The following is a 20,028-nucleotide window of genomic DNA, read 5'->3' on the forward strand; positions in this document are numbered from 1 at the left end:
AAATAGGCCTTCGAGCCTCATTGTAATACAGTTCAGAGGCATGTAGCCATCACATCTCTTCTCAGAGATAAGCTGCCATCGCCCTAGCTGGTTTATTTCCATTTCTGGTTGTAAGCATATTTCAGTATTCTCCATTAATGAAAAGAAGTATTATTTCCGCTGCATCTTTGTGTATATGGTTATCTCTGTGATTTGTTGCGTTCTTGTTTAAATCCGGATCAGTGGTATCAGAGCGGTCTGCTTTTTCTCTGTTTTTCTTTGCATGTCCCCAACAAGGTTGGGATATAAGGAGTTAGGGCTTGAACTGGTTGAACCTTTGCAAGACCAGCCTCGTAAATCCCGACGGCCTCCCATGGCGGACGAGAAGAAAGATGAGGGGGCAGGAGATCCCATCAAAATATTGCTCGAAGAAGCCCTCGAGCGACAACGGAACGCGATGATGGACAGCTTTGCCCAGATCCTTCAGCGGCTACCCAGAAGCAACGCATCGGCTTCCAGCAGCTACTCTGGAAACGCCACACCCTTTAAGGTACAAGTTAATTTTGAAATCCCCATATTCGAGGGTCAGATAGACGCAGATGCCGTAGATAAATGGTTAAATCTGCTAGAGGGTTATTTTTCTGTTCATGAATTTTCGAGTCGGGAAAAGATTGTTTTTGCTCTTCTCAAAGCAGCCCCCCACGTCAAGGACTGGTGGGAAACCTACTGCGAGCAGAAGGATGAAAGTACTGGCTCACTATTTTCAGCCGCACCCACCTGGGATTCGTTCAGGGATGCCATCAAGGAGCAGTACTACCCTGTCGGAAGCTATGAGGATGAATACATAAAGTGGACCACGCTGCGGCAGGGAAGGGACCAAGACGTGCCGGAGTTCACCAATCTTTTCCATACCCTTCGCACAAAGTTGGGTATCAAGGATTCGGAGCAACATTTGATACTCAAATACCGTGGCTGCCTGCACAAGTACATCTAGGAAGAAATACAATTCCTAAACATCCCCTCGCTCGGCGCAGCATACCGATATGCCGTCAAGGTCGAGCAGAAGTTTAAACAAAAGAAGCGAGACTTTGGATCTGCGAATCCAAAGCAGGGGAAAGGTGCCCCTAAACCACAGAACAAAGGACAAAGCCAAGGCGGGACAGCCCAAGACAACCAGCCGAAGCCGCAAGCAAAGAACAGCGCCGCGAAGCTGAGAAAGGACACTGGAAAATGGTGCGAGTTCCATAAGAGCTCCACTCACAACACAAGTGAGTGTTGGGCCAAGCAGTCACTGGTGGCTGAGCTAAAGGTTTCAGAATCAGATGCATGTTCCGACTCTGAGTCAGAACCCGATAAGGGGTATGAAAAAGGGAATCAGATCATTGATGCGGATCCCAACGCCACTGTTGCTACCGCAAAGATCCAGAAAAATGAACCCGAAGATCCAGAGGAGGAGGAGTGTCTCTTCCACTCCCAGATGTGGGTAAAGGGCTCCCCGATACAGTTCATTGTTGATAGCGGGAGTCAAAAGAACCTCATTTCGGCAGAGGTCGTGAAGCGGTTGGGCTTACCGACCACAGCACATCCACAACCATACACCATTGGGTGGCTTCACCAAGGACGAGATCTTCGCGTGAGCCAACAGTGTCGCCTTCCATACAACATCAAGCCCTTCATGGATGAGGTATTGTGTGACATTGCTCCCCTTGAAGTTTGTGCTGTATTACTAGGACAACCATACTTGTGGAAGCGACATGCTGTGTATGAATCAAGGCCCCGTGCTGTTATTATTACATTGGGAAATAAGTTGTTCAGGATACCAGAGGTAGCACCACCTGCCGCCATCTCTTTGATTACTGCAAAACAATGTAGTAAGATCATTTCCAAAACCAGGAAATTTGTTTTCCTGATGATACGCCCTCAAGGAAAGAAGAAGACAGTGGCCGCGGCCTCCAAACGGGGTCCCTCTGCACGACAACTACAGATGGACAAGGTTGTGGAGGAGTACGAGGACATCTTCACCTCCCCGGCAGGGGTTCCTCTGCACTGTCAGGTCAAGCACTCCATCGATCTGACCCCAGGTGCGCCACTACCCAATGGACCAATTTATCGGCGCTCCGTTCTGGAGAACAATGAAATCAAGAGGCAGATTCAGGAGCTCCTGCAGAAAGGTCACATCCGTCCGAGTTCATCGCCCTGTGGGAGCCCAATCGTGTTGGTACAGAAGAAGGATGGGACGTGGAGACTCTGTATTGACTATCGGGCGCTGAACAAGATCACTGTCTGTAATAGGTACCCGATCCCACGGATTGATGACCTCCTAGACCAACTAAAGGGGGCGAAATATTTCAGCAAGATCGATCTGAAGTCAGGATATCACCAGGTACCAATCGAACCCTCCGATGTGTGGAAGACTGCCTTCAAATCCAAGGAGGGCCTCTTCGAATGGTTGGTCATGCCTTTCGGATTGACGAATGCTCCTGCAACCTTTATGAGGCTAATGGATGACATCTTGCGGCCATTCACCAACTCCTTTGTAGTAGTATACTTGGATGACATTCTGATCTTCAGCCAGAGTTGGGAAGAGCACCTCCACCACATCCGACAGGTTCTCCAAACACTGCGGCAACACAAGCTATGTGCCAATTTGGAGAAATGCACTTTTGGCATGACCCAGGTTCAGTATCTGAGATACATCATTGATGAACAGGGGGTGCATGTCGATCCGGCCAAGATCCAAGTCATTCGGGATTGGCCCTCGCCAACCACTCTAACAGAGCTCCGCAGCTTTCTAGGTCTTGCCAACTTCTACCGCAGGTTTGTGTTGGGGTTTTCTCATATTTCTTGGCCCTTGAGTCAAGTCACCAAGGGCGGGGCGAAAGCAAAATTCTTTTGGTCTGAATCTCAATAGAAGGCATTCAGGGAATTGAAGGATCGCCTCTGCACGGCACCAGTGCTCGCGTTACCAGATTTACAACAACCATTTGAGGTCGAGACAGATGCCTCTAACTATGCTATTGGGGCAGTCCTTACTCAACATGGACATCCAGTGGCATATCACAGTGAAACACTTTCAGACACAGTCCGAAAGTACCCCACTTATGATAAAGAGATGTATTCCATTGTACAGGCCTGCCGACAATGGAAGCATTACATTTTGGGGAAGGAAACGGTCATCCACACAGACCACCGACCTCTGCAGTTCATACAGACCCAAGGGAAATTGCAGAATGATCGCCATCATAAGTGGTCTACATACCTGCAACAGTTTCACTTGAATATCAAGTATAAAAAAGGCAGCACCAATAATGTTGCAGATTGCCTCAGTCGGCCACCAATCATGGCACTAACCACCGTGCTCAACTCTTGTGGGCACAAGACTGCTGATTGGCCACTTCTCTACAAAAGCGACCCAGAATTCGGCCACACATACCAGACACTCTTGGAGGGTCGGCATGTTGCAGATTTTCACCTTCAGGACGCCCTATTATGCCACCTCGGTCACCTTTGTGTTCCTTCAAGCGAGCGTGCCAAGATGATTTGGGAAGCACACTACAGTCAGGCTGCTGGGCATTTTGGGGTCGAGAAAACAGTGGCAGTACTGCAAAATTATTTCTATTGGCCGAATCTTCGACAGGATGTTGGGAAGTACATCTGATCATGTACTGCCTGTGCCATTGCCAAACCGACCATTAAGAAGCACGACCTCTATACACCATTGCCTACCCCTAGTCGACCTTGGGAATCCATCTCCATGGATTACATGTCAGGCCTTCCTTCCACTAAGCATGGAAATGACTGTGTTTTTGTGGTCGTCGACAGGTTCTCGAAGATGGCCATTATGATGGCCTGCAAGAAGAATATCACAGCAGAAGCCACTGCTAAACTCTTCTTTGAACGAGTGTGGGTACACTTTGGGATCCCACAGTCTATCATCTCAGATCGGGACAGTCGGTTTCTCAGCACATTTTGGTCCAGTCTCTGGTCAATGCTGGACACCAAACTCACGAAGTCCACAGCCTTCCATCCTCAAACTGATGGCTAGACAGAGGTTGTCAACAGGATGATTGTGCACATTCTGCGCATGTATAACTCAAAGCATCCACGCACATGGGACGAGAGCCTCCCCTATGTTCAGCACAGCTACAACCGAGCTCTTCACAGCTCCACTGGCCATAGCCCTTTTCAGGTGGGTTTGGGATTCCAGCCACTATGCCCCATTGATGTGGCCATGCCCTTGCAGCTACTCACATGAATTCAGCTCATGTCCAGTCCGAAACAGATAAGGCCACCAGCTTCATTGAGCGCATCCAACATATTCGCCAGCAGGTCCATGACATTCTTGAGAAATCAAATGCCAAGTACAAGCAGCGACATGATCAACACCGGGTGCCACACAAGTTTCAGGTGGGCGACAAAGTCTGGTTGCATTTGCAAAAGGAACGCCTTACTGGAGCCTATCGGAAATTGAGACCACTCTGATATGGTCCTTACACCATTACTAAGGCTATGGGAAACAATGCATTTGAGCTCAGCATTCCCCCATTCCTTGGCCTGCACCCAGTGTTCAATGTGGACCGCCTTCGGCCATACTTTCCACCATTGCTAGACACATCCGACATTGCAGAACAGCTCAAACCCACAGAATTAAATCCAGATTGCATGGAACAAGCTGCAACTGATCGGATCATGGACACACAGATCAAGAACACTTGCCAACAGAATATCCAACTGTATCGAGTTGTCAAAGCAGGCCAACTCCTTCAGCAGGGCAAGTGGCTCACCAAGGAACAAGTTCAGCAGAAGTTTCCTCATCTCATGGAGGAGCTCAACGCAATGGGGACCATTGCTTCCTAAGGGGGGAGGAATGATCCAGGTGGATATTGGTGGCCACCTGCCAAGTCCACCTGGACCCCCACCATTGTCTTTCTCAGCATTTTCAGTTTCCTTAATTGTAGCACAACTTACTATTTTTAGCAGTTTTTCGGGTCCTGAACCTCCGGAGCCGTTTTGAGGCCCTAAACGACGTTTTTTTGGGATTCTGGGGCAACATGGGTCCATGGACTGATGTTACCTCCCAAAGTGGTAGTACTCGGATAGATCTTTCTAACGAGCTATCGTACGCGTCAAACGGAGATCGTATGCCAAAGTTACGACCCCGGGAAATTGATGTACCAATTTACCCAAACGGGGCCCACAATTTGGCGTTTCATCTTCTAGGGTTAGGTTTCGGGATGTGAAGGGTTTTCCATTGTTTCTCAACAATAAATAGGCCTTCGAGCCTCATTGTAATACAGTTCAGAACAGTTCAGAGGCATGTAGCCATCACATCTCTTCTCAGAGATAAGCTGCCATCGCCCTAGCTGGTTTATTTCCATTTCTGGTTGTAAGCATATTTTAGTATTCTCCATTAATGAAATGAAGTATTATTTCCGCTGCATCTTTGTGTATATGGTTATCTCTGTGATTTGTTGCGTTCTTGTTTAAATCCGGATCAACATTCATCCTGGATCCTGGGAACACTAGAGGAAGGATAACGCAATTTGAGCAAACATTGTACCTCTACTGGCTAATGAAAATCCTGTTGGGTAAGGCCATGGAACAAATCTCGGTGGGTATGGCAGTTTCTCTCCAAGGGATGCCGAGCTACAAACAAGATCTGCAGAAAATTCAGTTCCAACTCCACAAGCATGATATTAGGTTGGACATAATCGAAAGACACATTCCATGCATCCTGGAACTATCGGGGATGCCTGGAGCAATTGTTAAGGATCCAGTGCCAGTGGAAATGGCCTTGGAGGAGCAGAAGGGCTAGTCAGTTTACCATGTTTACTTTTGTTATATATGCGGTTAGCATTTACTTTTCACCATGCATGTATATATATAGATAGAAATATAGAGTCTGGTCATGAAACAGAGACATATATAGCTTGGCTAGAAATATTGAAACTTTATTATTTTTGGATGGCTTACAATGAGGATAGGTGGCCAACAAACTTGGTTTCCCATTGGGCAAGTTGAGGGCACCTAGCCAAACTATGTCGTGTATATTTGTTGATTATGAATAGAAAATGAATGATCCTACCAAGCTTAACAAACAAAAAAATTATAACAAAGGTGATAAATCCATATCCATAAACCTGATTGTCAACCTCCACAACCAAAGAAAAGGAAAATTCACCAAGGTGTAGAGAGAATGGCTTGCCAAGTAAGGATCACTAACTAATGCAGTGCCTCCACTTCCCAATGCAACTACATAGCTATCGACTGTCCACCATGCCAACCCAGAGGAGCTCTGAGAACTAGAGGACAAGGTAAAACCCAAGCCCTTAAACCCCCAATGCCACCTACAACAAACATCTCTCCTCTGGAAGCAAAATTTTAAATAATTAATAGCACACATAGCTACAACCTTCGCATTAACTACATGTATCCACAACTTCACGGAAATCAACGAGGTGATACACCAACACACATTCCGAAGAGAGAGATGTACCCACTTCTACATTGTTGAAGAGCTAGGGTTTTTAGGCATTTGTAGGTGTAAGAACTCCATGGAAGGGCGCAAAGGAGGGAGCTCCACTCCCTCCTACAGGTAGGCAGTGGCTAGCCGAGGTAAGAAACCAATAGAGAGTGTCAGAGGTCCTTTAGGTGAATGGATAAGGAACATGGAAGAGGAGCTAGAATTTAACAAGTCAAGGGAGAATAACAACAATATAGAAAATGAGGAAGAAGACAAGGAACAGGGAGTGAAAAACAAAGCACAAAAGGGGCCATGTAAACCCAAAGTTGAGGTCACACCCAGAGTAGTTTTAAATGATCCTACTCTGCAGGTGCACAGGGACCACATGCGGACATATGCTATCATTTGTAAATTCATGGGATTATGGCCCACTGAAAAGGCTTTACAGACATGGATTAAATACAACTGGAAACCAAAAGGAAGCATTGACCTACATCTTGGGTCAAAGGGTTTCTTCACTGTGGTCTTCACAAATATTGAGGATAAAGATAGGGTGTTTGAAGGAGGGCCCTACTTTTATGCAGCAACAAGCCTCTACATGCGATCGTGGATGATGAATTTTGTCCCTGAGCGAGAAACTTTCACTTTGGTCCTGGTCTGGGTAAGACTCTACTCTCTACCTCTTAATTACTAGCAAACGGAATCGTTATCTGCCATAGGAAAAAAATTAGGGCATTTTGTCAAAGCTTCTAAGGCCACCAAAAGGGGAAAGTACACTTCCTTCACACGAATATGTGTGGAGATGGATCTCTCTGGAGCTCTACCAGATGAGGTCATCTTGGAAGTTTTTGATGAGGAATGGGTGTAAACAGTAGGCTATGAACATATTCCTTTCAGATGTCGGAGGTGCCATGAGCATGGGCACCTATTTAGAGACTTTCCTCTCAGTAAAATAGAGAACAGAAGTAAAGCGACCACAATGAAAGATATTGATGGCTTTCACAAAGTGTTACATAGAGGAAAAGGGGGCAATAGGGAGCCAAAGCAACATCAAACAGAAGGGCAACAAGCTAATCTGAATAGGTTCCAAGTACTCGAAGAAGAAGAAGAAGAGATAACAAAAGAAGATCAGGTTATAGAAGGAAGCCCAGTGAAGAAGGAGAAAGAAGAAGATAGAGTACAAACACATGATATTAACAAACATAAAGAGACTATGCTAAGTGATGCAGAACTGGATTTGGACCAAGAAATGACCCAGAGTGAGATGGAAATGGAGGATCATGAACTGCAAGAGATTCTTGATAGGGAACACCTAGATCTAGAATGGTTCTTGAAATAGGGGACCATGAGTGGGGTAGACTCATTACCACAAGAAGAGTTCAATAGAGTACAACAACTCTTCCTATGGAAAACTCAGGCTAAAGGGCTAGACAGGCAAAGAAAAAATGAAAGGTAGCACAACGAAGGTGTGAAAACTATGAAAATCACACCTGGATTAGCACCCAAAAACCCAGGAAAGAAAAGAGGCAGGAAAAAGCAAAACGAGTTATTGATGGAATGTGGAAAGCTAATGATAGATTCAGGTAAGATGAAAGATCTAACCAGCTACTCCTTTACGAATCTTTAATAATGAAGTTTACATCTTGGAATATCAGAGGTCTAGGTAGTAAAAGAAAACAAAGAAGCCCCAAGGGTTAGCTCAATCGGTCAAGCCGAAGGCCTCACCAATGGGAGGTCATAGGGTCGAAACCCGAAAGCTCTTAGGGTTAGGTCTGTGATGGCCGAGGGGTGTGACCCCCTTCGGGTGGGGTCCACCCTAGAGACTTCCGATCCTGGACGTAGCGGACCACTGACCATGGTATCCGTGAACCAGAAGTGAAAAAAAAAAAAAAAAAAAAACAAAGAATTCTTAGTAATAGAATGAAACAAGAAGCTCCGGATATGATCCTTATCTAGGAAACTAAATGTTCCATTCAAAAAATAAAAGAAATTCACAAAAAATGGCTCAATAGATTTGAGTTTCTAGAAGTCAAAGTAGATAACACACCAGGGGGCATACTTACTCTTTGGAACCCCCAAAAGATTGGCATAATAGATGCTGAGGCATCTAGAAATTATTTGTCAGTGGTTATACAGCTGGTGGGAGATAGTGAGACCTAATGTTTATGGCCCTCAAAGAATGGATGATAAACTCAGGTTTCTAAATTCCCTTATGGAGCTTAGAGACAGACATGTAGATGTACCATGGATCTTGTGTGGGGACTTCAACATGATCAAATCACTTTCAGAGAAAAAAGGGGGAACCAGAACTTTAAGCAAAGACTCTTCAGCATTTCAAACTTTTATAGATAATATGAAGCTTGTTGATATTGACATGAGTAATGGTCTCTTTACTTGGAACAATAAAAGAGGAGGAGAGTCTCAAGTAGCCTCAAAATTAGACAGATTCATAATCTCAGAGGACCTTATGCTCACCAACAAGGAAACGATAGCGAGAATTCTCCCGTTTGGAGGCTCAGACCATTGGCCTGTTCAACTTGAGGTTCAGGGCATTGGTACCCCCAAGAATAGACCTTTCAGATTTGAGAATATATGGCTCACCCACCCAGACTTCATCAACAAGATCACAAAATGGTGGACAAAAGATCTACATATTCAGGGAACAAGAATGTTCCAGCTACACAAAAGACTACATCACATTAAGTTCAGACTTAAAGATTGGAACAAGAATGAATTTGGCAATATTTTTGCAGCAAAAAAAGTTATTGAAGATAAAATGTGGGAACTCAATCAAACCCTTATCATCGATGGCTTTGATAAAGATAGAAATGACCAAGTCACCAAACACCATCAAGACTGGGAGAATTTATGTAAACAAGAGGAAATATTTTGGAGACAAAAATCTAGAGTTCAATGGCTGAAAGAAGGGGAGCGTAACACTAGATTTTTCCACAAATCTACCACAGTGAACAGATCTCATAATAGGATCTCTTCGATCAAGGATGAGGGTGGCCACCTTCTTAATTCCCATGAAGATATAGAAGATTTGTTAGTTCAACAGTTTCATGGAATAGCACAGGAAACCATTCCAGACAGAGATAATTTTATCAGGGATCTAACAGGACATATTCCTAGACTGGTTACTAGAGAGGATAATTTCAATCTCAATAGGCCAGTGACAGAAGAGGATGTTAGTGAGCTCATCAAAGAAATGAAGAATGGTAAAGCGCCAGGCCCTGATGGTTTCAATGTGGATTTCTTTAAAGCTTGCTGGAATATTGTTAAACAGGATATTCTGAACATAGTGGAAGATTCCAGGTTGAATAGAACTATTTTGAAGGCGCTCAATACTTCCTTCATCTCCCTGATCCCAAAACAGGACAATGCTCAAACTCCAGATAGGTTTAGACCCATAGCCTTGTGCAATGTGGTATATAAGATAATATCCAAGGTTGTTGCTAACAGACTCAAACCACTTCTTCCTACTCTAGTTTCTGTGGAGCAATCTGGTTATGTGGAGGGCAGACAAATTCTCAATAACATCATTCAAGCGCATGAGGTGGTGCACTCATTGACAAGCAATAGGAAGGCTAGTATGATTATGCAATTGGACCTAGCCAAAGCTTATGATAAGTTGAATTGGACCTATATAAGGAGGGTCCTTATTGCTTTTGGGTTTGATCATAACTGGGTAAGATGGGTCATGGCCCTGGTAACTTCTTCCAGCTTTTCAATTCTGGTTAATGGTTCTCCTTCCAAGACTTTTACTCCTTCCAGAGGCCTCAGGCAGGGTGATCTGCTCTCTCCCTTTCTCTTCATCCTCATGATGGAAGGATTGGGTCGGTCTATCAAGCATGTGAAAGAAGTTGGTAATATCAAAGGCCTCCAACTTTCAGAGACTGGTCAGGCTTTGACCCATCAACAATTTGTTGATGATACTATGCTGCAAGGAATCCCCATGGTCAAAGAAGCTCTAGCATACAAACATATCCTGTCTGACTTTGCCATGGCTACAGGTATGGAAGTTAATCTCTCCAAATATAAGATTTTTTTTCTTTAATATCGATATTGCTATTCAGAAAGATATCTCCAAGATTCTAGGCTTTCAAAGGGATGTCCTTCCCTCCAAATATTTGGGAGTTCCTCTTACTGATAAACCTTTGCACAAAGGAATTTGGGAGCAAGTGATTAATAAGATGCATGATAAAAATCAGGAAATGGATCTTTAGATCTTTAAACTTGGCTAGTCGGTTAGTGCTTACAAAAGTTGTTCTCCAATCAATCCCCATCTTCATGCTATCAGCTCTTCCAGCTCCAAAAGGAGTTTTGCAACATTTTAGAACCATCCAAAGAGACTTTATTTGTGGGAAGGGGGAGGAAAGAGAGAAATGGGCCTTGGTAGACTGGGAGAAGATTTGAAAACCTAAAAAATATGGGGGTCTTGGACTGGATGATCCAAAAGCACTAAGTAAAATTTTAGGGGTGAAATTATGGTGGCGCTGGGTAAAAGACCCAAATGTGCAGTGGGCTAGTATCTAGAAAGAAAAATATGCCATCACTTGGCAAGATAATGATCTCATAAGGATGTTTGGCATCATAAAGGGCTCACACATCTGGAATAAGGCCTGGGGGAAGAGGATTAGTAAAAAAAAACAGCTTCTGGGAGATCAGAGATGGTGATCTTGCTTTGTTTTGGGAGGATAAATGGAAACAAGAACCTACACTGTTAAGATAGGACCTTCTAGATCTCAAGAAAGAAACTGATACCAAAAGGTTATTTAAGGTAAAAGATTTTTGGGATCAAACCAATAGTGAAGGAAAATGGAGAACCTGGAAGAATATGGATCATAGGGAAGATAGTCCACTGAAAGCCAAAGTAGAGGCACTTCTGACAATATTGGAACAAAGGAAAATTTTAGTGACAGGAGGGCATGATCAACTTAGATGGGGCAACAATAATGCAGGCACCTTCAATCTTAAGGAGGAAAAATGCATACTCCTTGAGCTGGATTCCACTGAACCGGACAGGGTTTGGCAGAACATATGGAGACATCAAGGATGGATGAAGATTAAACTCTTCATGTGGTTGGTTCATCATAGGAAAATTCTAACTTGGGATAACATTCAGAAGAGGGGTGTTCTAGGCCTTCCAAATGCCAACTCTGTGAAGCCCAAGAGGAAACAATGGAGCACCTTCTCAATAATTGCATTTTCACCTCTTGGTTGTGGGATACTTTTGCCACCATTTTCGAGCAGATAGACAGGGACAAAGGAAGAATTATCAATACCCTAATCAATTGGAGACGCAACTACTCTAATTTTGATCTTCTAGGCTCAGCCTGGGCTTTAACGCCAAGCTTCATAATATGGACTGTCTGGAAAGAAAGGAACAACATAATCTTTAAGAATGAAAAAAGTTCCCCCCAACGCCTTTTTGAGCAAATCTTAAGACAACTTAAGGAGATGGTAAGTACCATAGTGTGAACTTTCCCTAAGAATCCACCTTCAGAAGCTGAAACACAGATACTTCTTAAGTTGGGTATGCAGGGGCTTATTCCATAGGGCTTGGACAGGAATGTTTTGAAACTGGATACTAAGCAAGATTATTGGCATCCTCCCCCTCAGGGTTTTTTGAAATACAACATTGATGGGGCTTCCAAAGATAACCCGAGTATTGCTGGCTCTGGAGGGGTGTTAAGGGATGAAAAAGGCAGTCTCCTTTTTATTTTCCATTGCCATTTGGGAGGAGCCACTAAAAATATGGCGGAATTAATGGTTCTTGAACAATGTTTAGAATTCCTGAAGTAGGATAATCTCCAGAATGTTATTGTCGAAGCTGTTTCAGAGTTAATCATAAACTCGGTCAAAAGAATCAGCTGTGGCATGGAGCCGAAAAAAGTCTTAAAACAATGGAGGCTGCTCCAGGTCTTTCAAAGGATTCAGCTTCATCTTCAAGGCTTATGTACCATGAGTTTTAACCATGTGCGAAGGATAGCAAATAAATTGGCAGACATCTTGGCCAATCAAGGAGTGCTCTGTACCAAAAGCAGGGTTGCGCTGAGTTGGCCTAAAATGCCTCTGAATAGATTAAAGGCACAATGTCATGACCAAGCGGATGAGGACATAATGGTGTTTCGAAACAAAGACACAGAGGTGGGGTTTAGTTGATTTGGACTCTTTATGCAGTGTTTTTCTGAAGTAAGAACATTCTAGGGATGCAGGGCACTGTCGGCCTCCCCTACCCTCGACAGTATGAACACAGGAATTTCAAATGGAAGTTGCTGAGCAGACACAGTTCTGCGGATGGTCGGCCAAATAGATGGATTTTCATTTTGCACTGGTTCATGCACCCACGGAGATGGGTTGATGCTCGCGAATTCCGGCTTTCCCGGTAGCCTTAAAACTCCTGTTTTCCTTTCTGTGGCGGCAATACCGCTCGTGAGGTGGTTTTTCGTCCATCGCATGCCCTTCACGCGGGAAGCAGTTTTGCGGAGTTGGGAGCGATTCCACTCACCAAGCAACACGTGGCATTGTACGGGGAAGGAATACTGCCCTCATCGTGCGGTAACTATTGGTGGCTTAGGCTCGTGTGATATGCTCCTCGGTCGTCAGATCATGCAAGATGGATCTATGGTTAGGAACAAGCGAGCATGTTGGTGGGTCCAGGATGGCTATTGTGTGGTTAATCATCGAGATACTAGGTATTGCGATATTATCCTCTGCCTTTGGATCTGGAGTGGAGGATCAACAGTCAAGGAAAATGGTGCTGATCCAGTGAAAAATATCTTCTGGGTAGGTTTTGCGTCACGGTGGGAATTGGTGGCTTTCGCACTCTACATGCTCGAGGGTTATCCCCCCATTTGGACCCAAAATCCTTTTAGTTGGGTCCCTAATTCCTCATTGGGTCCGATTCGAAATTTTAATTTTTTGCTTGTTTCCGGCCCGATTTGAGCCTCGTCCGTTCGATCTCCCCTCATAGATCGAACAGTCTCGACTTTGTCTGTATTTTGTGGATATTGTAGTTTCTTTGTGGGACCGAGGCTCAGTGGTTTTGCCTTTAGCTTAGGGCCCTAGGCTGTTAGCGGATGGTTTTTCTTTGGCCCACAGTTCCTTTGGGACTGTTGTATTTTATGTAAGTTGTTTTGCGATTTAATGAAATAGAAGGTACGACTCTTGCTTTAGCAAAAAAAGATATTAATATAAAAATCCATATTAAAAATATAATTCTTTTAATTATTTAATTATTAAATTAAAAATATAATCCTTTTAAAGTGGTTAACAACTCCTAATGCATTTAAGTATCTTCTCATAATTTAATTACGTGTTGTAAGTATTGGTTTTCCCAAGAATAAAGTGGTTCGTAGTTTTTTTTTAATATGTAGTGTGATTACATATCGAGGAAGTAAACATTCTTAGCAATGAGGAGATGTTTTGGAAAAAATTGGTTTTCCCAAGAATAAAGTGGTTCATAGTTTTTTTTTTTTTTAATAAGTACTGTGATTTCATATCGAGAAAGTAAACATTCTTAGCAATGATGAGATGTTTTGGAAAAATTGACAAAGGTTTGAAGGGGAATTGATATTTATTATTTCCAGTGGTTAGCATTATACTTACAATTGAGAAATTTCTTAATAATTTGTTCTGAGCATGACTTGCCATTGGGAAATTTATTAATAATATGTTTTGAGCATATTGATTGTCAGCAGAAAATCAATGTGATTGAAGCTTGTATATGGAGGGGGCAGTTACATGTTTGCAAGTAGGAATTTTAAATTTTATCTTTTGAGTCGGCTAATCATCTTAAATGGTGTATTGACCTTATAGCTAAGAGAACGTTTTGACATATATCTCCCAAGTTTAAGCTGGAGTACACACATGCCTCCCTGCCGTTCTATGCTAGTTTTTTATTTTTTGAGTGTTTTTGGGGAGGGGTTTAATTTTTATTTTATTTTATCTTTTATTTTTTTTCCAGCGTGCATGCCACCATTGGACATAAAAGATTGCATGTTATTTGTTGTGCTTGGTAATTTGTTTGTCTTGTAAATTTGTCTGAATTACAAAAGTTAGTGCTAAAAAATCCTTTCAATTGAATGCAAATTTCCATAAAGAGTTTTGATTTAGCTCAAAGACACTTACAATTTAGAGGGATTGTAGAAGAATTCCCCTGGCATGTTGAATTATTCATGTGAGATTTCTTGCATAGTAAAAAATGTCAAATTAATAGCACTTTGACATATAAAAATAATAGGTTAAAACTCACTTTAAATACTATTGAAGTTTAAATATATTTCATAGAAGTTTAAATAATATTGAAATTGAAATATATTTCTTAGAAACTTAATGAATGTGAGATTAAAATGAATATAGATTAATTCTTTTGTTTTATAAATAAATTCAATATTATATTATTATTATGGATAATTTCATAATTAATGAAAGATGACAATTTTTTTATATAAATTAAAATCATTCAATTCAATTCATAATGAAGAAATAAGTAAAAATATATTTCAAAATGAAATAGTGAACAATTTTATTGGATAACTTAGCTTTCTATTTAAGTAATTAAGTTAAGCTTTTATTTATTTGAAGAAATTGCCCTCTATTCTCAATTTGATTGTGCTATTTTCATATTGACATGCAAAGTTAATGAATAAATGACTTGAGATTGTAGTTTTCATTTTTTTTATTAAATAATGTTATATTCTCTCTTGAAAAACTAATAATATTAAAATATTAAATTGAAATGTACATATGTCTTTGAAATTATCACAATTTAACAATCTTATCTGCGTCTCTTTACACATTTTAAAACCATAATTAATTTCAAAATCCTTATTCTAATTATTCCTCAAATATTGTTACTATTCAATTATAACTTTTCATTTTCTCAGGTGAATAATAGTTAATAATACAAATTAGAGTTATGGATGAGGTTTCCAACCTTACCTTGCTTAATATGAAAGGTGTGTATTTCCCATTAATTTTCTCTAACTATCCTGTTCCGTATGCAACACTCTTAGTTGGAAAATTTGTACAGATATCAATTTGACTAACACGTGTGAGGGGTCGTCCAACTGAATAGATGCGTGTCAAGTTGTAGTCCATAAGATTCACATTAGACAATATGCTTTCGAGGTCAACCATTTTGTTGGGTTCTGCTTTTTCCACGTAGTGTGCTTTTTGGGATGATGCCGACGTCTCCTTCACGCATTGTTCACGACATGTGGAAGGTGCAGGTGAGCCCTCTGAGCTGCACGGGAAGATGGAAAAGCAAGCATTGTGGGTCACACAAGCAAACAGATCAAGATTTGATCCGGTAGACCATTAACAATGTGGACCCCACACGCAAAGGTTCATGACCTGAAGGAGAAAACATTTTTTCTTTAATTTATTAACCGGTGCCTCTACGGATGGTTTATGTAATCACTGCACTCCCCATTGCCCACTTTAAATTTTTTCTTTCTCGTAATCACTTCAGACCTCATTTCTTAGGTCTCCATTGTTTGTGTTTATCAAGAGTTTTCTTAGTGATATGAAATTTGTATCATTTTAAGAATGAGACATTAAGATATGCTTTTTAGAAGATTTTTACACTATTGCTATATCAATATGTTTATATATATGAAAAATAGTAGATGATTTGGAAACCAATGCCACATTGATGCCAAGCTTATGGCTTGGTACCTTAGGATCGAAACAGGTGTATCTGATACTCATTCACTGCTACAGTTGTCACTTCTAATTCGGTCTTGTATCTAATTTCAACCCTGCATACATATCATATCCTCATCAAATAAACCCTCAGCCCTACTACAATCAATGTTTCACTGATCCCACACACCAGTGATACGGTATCGGCCTTTGCGAATATGCCCAGGTTTCCTCTCAGCTTGGCAGAGTTTGGACAAGCATGCTCGGCCTAGAGGTTGGCCAAGAAACCCCAAATGCGAGCCTGAGTACCTCGGTTTCAAAAATTTCTCTCAGCATGACCTCAAACAACCTACCAATTTGTGCCCTAGTCTAATAATTCGACTCCTTTTCTAGACTGCAGCAATCACTTTGATTCCTCATATGGATTCAGAGGTCCATGGCATTCCTCTATCTCGCTTTGTGGAAGGCGCTGCATCCAACTATGTACCCCCAAATGAGGGCCACCATAGTGACCAACAATACAATATCGGCCACTCTCTAGTCTATTTTTAGGTTTTCCAATAGCTCCACTTTACAGGAATTACAACTGTAGCACAACTGTGTCTGGTTGTTATTCCAGAGCAAGCAATCAAAATCTGCGCCTTGGTTTATGGGGCTTATCCAATATGTTGGATTCACAAATGTATATCCACATTCTGTTGGCGGTTTACAGCATCCAGACTTCAACCACAACACAATATCGAAACACACTAATACGTTGGAAATTAATTTCTGTGTATATATATAAATCGATACATAATTACAAAATGAGACTCGTTGTGTCTACTCGGCCTGATCTTCTAATTTAATGGCCTCCAATCCATCATATTCCCTAGGCTTACAAAACAATAACTAAAATCTAATCTCTCCCCCCCTCTGTGACATTCTTCGAATATATCTTCTATACCCAGGATTCTGAACCGGTTATGATTCAGTTCCACCTTTTCCTCAACTAGATCTTGATATCCCCAATGACCCACAAACCTCTAACTAACACCTAAATTAGGATTTCTTATCCCTACAAAATCTCACCAGACTAGATCTAATCAGGTTCTCAAACATTCGAGAACACTTACAATTCAAACCTATTAATTACTTATAAAAAATGCATTTAATCGACCCTAGGAACCAACTTCCTAGTAATACCAACACCCCCCTAAGCTAACATAGATATAATTTGGTACTTGAGCCAATGCTCCTGCATTAGACTCCCACACTTGAAAACATTCATGATCTCCTGATCATGTGCTTTCAAAAAGAAAAAATTTCCTCCTGGATCCCAGACTTTGTTCTGGAGTTGTCCATATGTTATGCTCCTCCATTTCTGTTGCATGTCAGCTTCTTCCTGCTTCATCTTCCTTCTTTGGTCACAATAGTTTGGTTCTAAGAAAACCGTAATAAGTTTTCCATCATGTTCAATTTCATAACCTTCCTCTTTAACTTCATGAGACCTGACCACCAGCTCAAGATTGTTTTCTTGGAGAAACCTTTTGGTCACATCTTCTCCAAAAGACAAACCAACATCTCGTTTGCTGGGCCCATGCCCTTTACGAGGCTGTGGATCACTCCAAAGTATTGCACACATCAGACCCTCTTCAGGTGGCTCTCGGAATCGATCAATTTCTTTGATATCATCCAGTTTTATACCATCAACACTAAAAAGACCACCATGGACAACAAAAATCTTGTCATTGAGGACATGAGCCAAAGGCAAGCAAAAAAACACTTCAGCGAAAAGCTCAACCATGCTTTCACTGTACTTGGACTTGACTTCGCCCTCAAAACCATAAATCTTGTTCATACTCCTTTTTTCATGATTTCCTCTTGCAAGATAGAGTCCAGTTGGACACATACACTTGAATGTGAATAGCACAAGTATGACTTCAACTAAAAATGATCCTCAATCAACAAAATCACCATTAAAAAGATAAGGATTGTCCTCCGAAGGAAGCCCATTAATTCAAAAGGTCATAATTCTGACCATGGATGTCACCATAAATAGTGAATTGCTTTCCATTCGGAATATTGATGTCAACCAGCAATGGCATCACCTCCAACAAATCCTTTACTTGCAATAATATTTGAAATGCATACCTTCTGTGTATATTTTTCTGATTCTTGAAGTCATCCATCATTTTCTTTATAAATTCCAATGTCACATTTTCTCCTTCTATTCTAGCACCAACATACTAGGGCTCTACCTATATTGAACGAAAATCAATGGAATCCACAACATAATGATTCTCAAGATCATTCACTGAGATGGCCTCAATAAGTCTAACATTTTGTATTGTTGTCTCGGTCTCTTTAAGCTTCTTGGTGGCATCAGGATCATTTGGACAAATTCTCTTAACCTGCTGAAAATCTTTTAGTACTTGATTGATCACCTTTTCTGATGCTGCTAACCTTTGCATTTTGGTCTGCTTCAACATCAACTTCCTTATGTTCTCAATCTCTGTTTCCAGTAGATCTTCTTGCTGGTCTTCTTAATTAATTCTTCCTTCTTGCTTTAGCTGGTTGCTTCTGTCCAGTTGCATCTTCCTTTGTTTCACACATTCAGACGGTGTGTCTCCTTTCAATAGTATTTCAACTTGTTGTTCTGGACTTTCTTCTTTCATCAACACTTCAGTGTGTTGATTTAACTCCTTCAAAGAGTTTTCAAGCTTTTCCTCTACATCATCTATTCTAATAATGCTTCCTTGCCTTGGTTCATAGTTGTGAACTTCTTCCTCTGCTTCTTCTTCCTTTACTGCTTGCAGCCTTTTCATACTCGAATGTAGCCCTTCCACGTTGAAGCTCCTACCTTAAGCTCTCTACTTCTGTATCCATAGCAGGAATCTGTTGAACTTCTGCATGGGCTCGTTGCAATTCTTGATTTAGCTGTTGCACTTGCTCATTTAAATCTTGTCTAGCTGATTGAAGACTTTGTGCACTAGAACGAGCTTGTTGCAACTCTGCCTTGATAGATTCACTAGCCTGGAGATCTGCCTCCATATTTGCAATTTTGTCCAAAAAACTTCTAATTTGCTGATCCTTATCATTCTGCATAGCTGCAATAAATGCAATCGCTCCAGTTGATGTTGAGACATAACAATATCTTGTCTCAAAGCTCCATGTGTTGCAACTAACCTTTGGTTTTCTATTGTAGGCATTTGCATCTCCACTCTTTGTGTTGTAAGCTTATGTTCCAACACTTCTGGTGGTGGTAACATATCCAAAGAATGATGACCTGCAGGGGGTCCCATGGCTGGACCATATATCTCAGGCCCCATGCCTAGGCCTTGAAGGTGTCTAGCAAAATGGGGTGGCATGTGACCTCTACTAGCCATCTCTTTGTCTCTACAAATTCCTCTCCCAGTCGATTGTGACAAGGAGTGAGGAAGAAATGTGGAAGATATCTTGCAGTCTTCATCAGGTACTAGTGCTTTTAGCCATTTCTCCAGCAACTCTAGCTCCTTCTCCCATACACTAGCTTCTTGATGAGAGCTTCTTTCTTCTTCTCCTTGATCCTGTTGTTGACTTCTTGTCATTGTCAACTCTTCTTCCTTTTTTTCGCCTTTCGCTAGGTGAATTTTTGCTTCATGTCTTCTTCCTTGAGTATCTTTTTCAGGTTGATCAACTCAACATCTCCCATGGTTGAATCAATCATGCCTTTCATCATGACAACATGATGATCTTTTACTATGTTTTCAGATAACATAGTCTCTTCTTCATGAACTTCTTTGACGATCTTCATTGGTTGTCCTTTTTCACCTGCATAATTGACATTAACACTTGAATTAGTATTACAAATATGAGAATTCAGTGTCTCAGACAACATTTCAGTATGTTGTGTTGAGTGTTCCTTCAATTTTTCTATCACCGGTTCAACCTATTTCTCTGAATTTCCTTCT

The 20,028-nt window shown here is 41.5% G+C and overlaps 2 pseudogenes; both read right to left on the bottom strand.

The window, feature by feature from the left end:
• Window positions 1–12,651: 12,651 nt before the first annotated feature.
• On the bottom strand, window positions 12,652–18,549 carry LOC149200187 (serine/threonine-protein phosphatase 5 pseudogene; annotated as a pseudogene).
• Window positions 18,550–18,844: 295 nt separating this feature from the next.
• Window positions 18,845–19,464, bottom strand: LOC149200188 (protein FLX-like 2 pseudogene; annotated as a pseudogene).
• Between the last annotated feature and the right edge of the window lie 564 nt (window positions 19,465–20,028).

The sequence above is a fragment of the Pinus tabuliformis genome, chromosome 2_1 (genome assembly GCF_031772625.1).
Source record: "Pinus tabuliformis cultivar Carrire ecotype Pingquan chromosome 2_1, CPIR1, whole genome shotgun sequence".
In the NCBI taxonomy this organism is placed as follows: Eukaryota; Viridiplantae; Streptophyta; class Pinopsida; order Pinales; family Pinaceae; genus Pinus; species Pinus tabuliformis.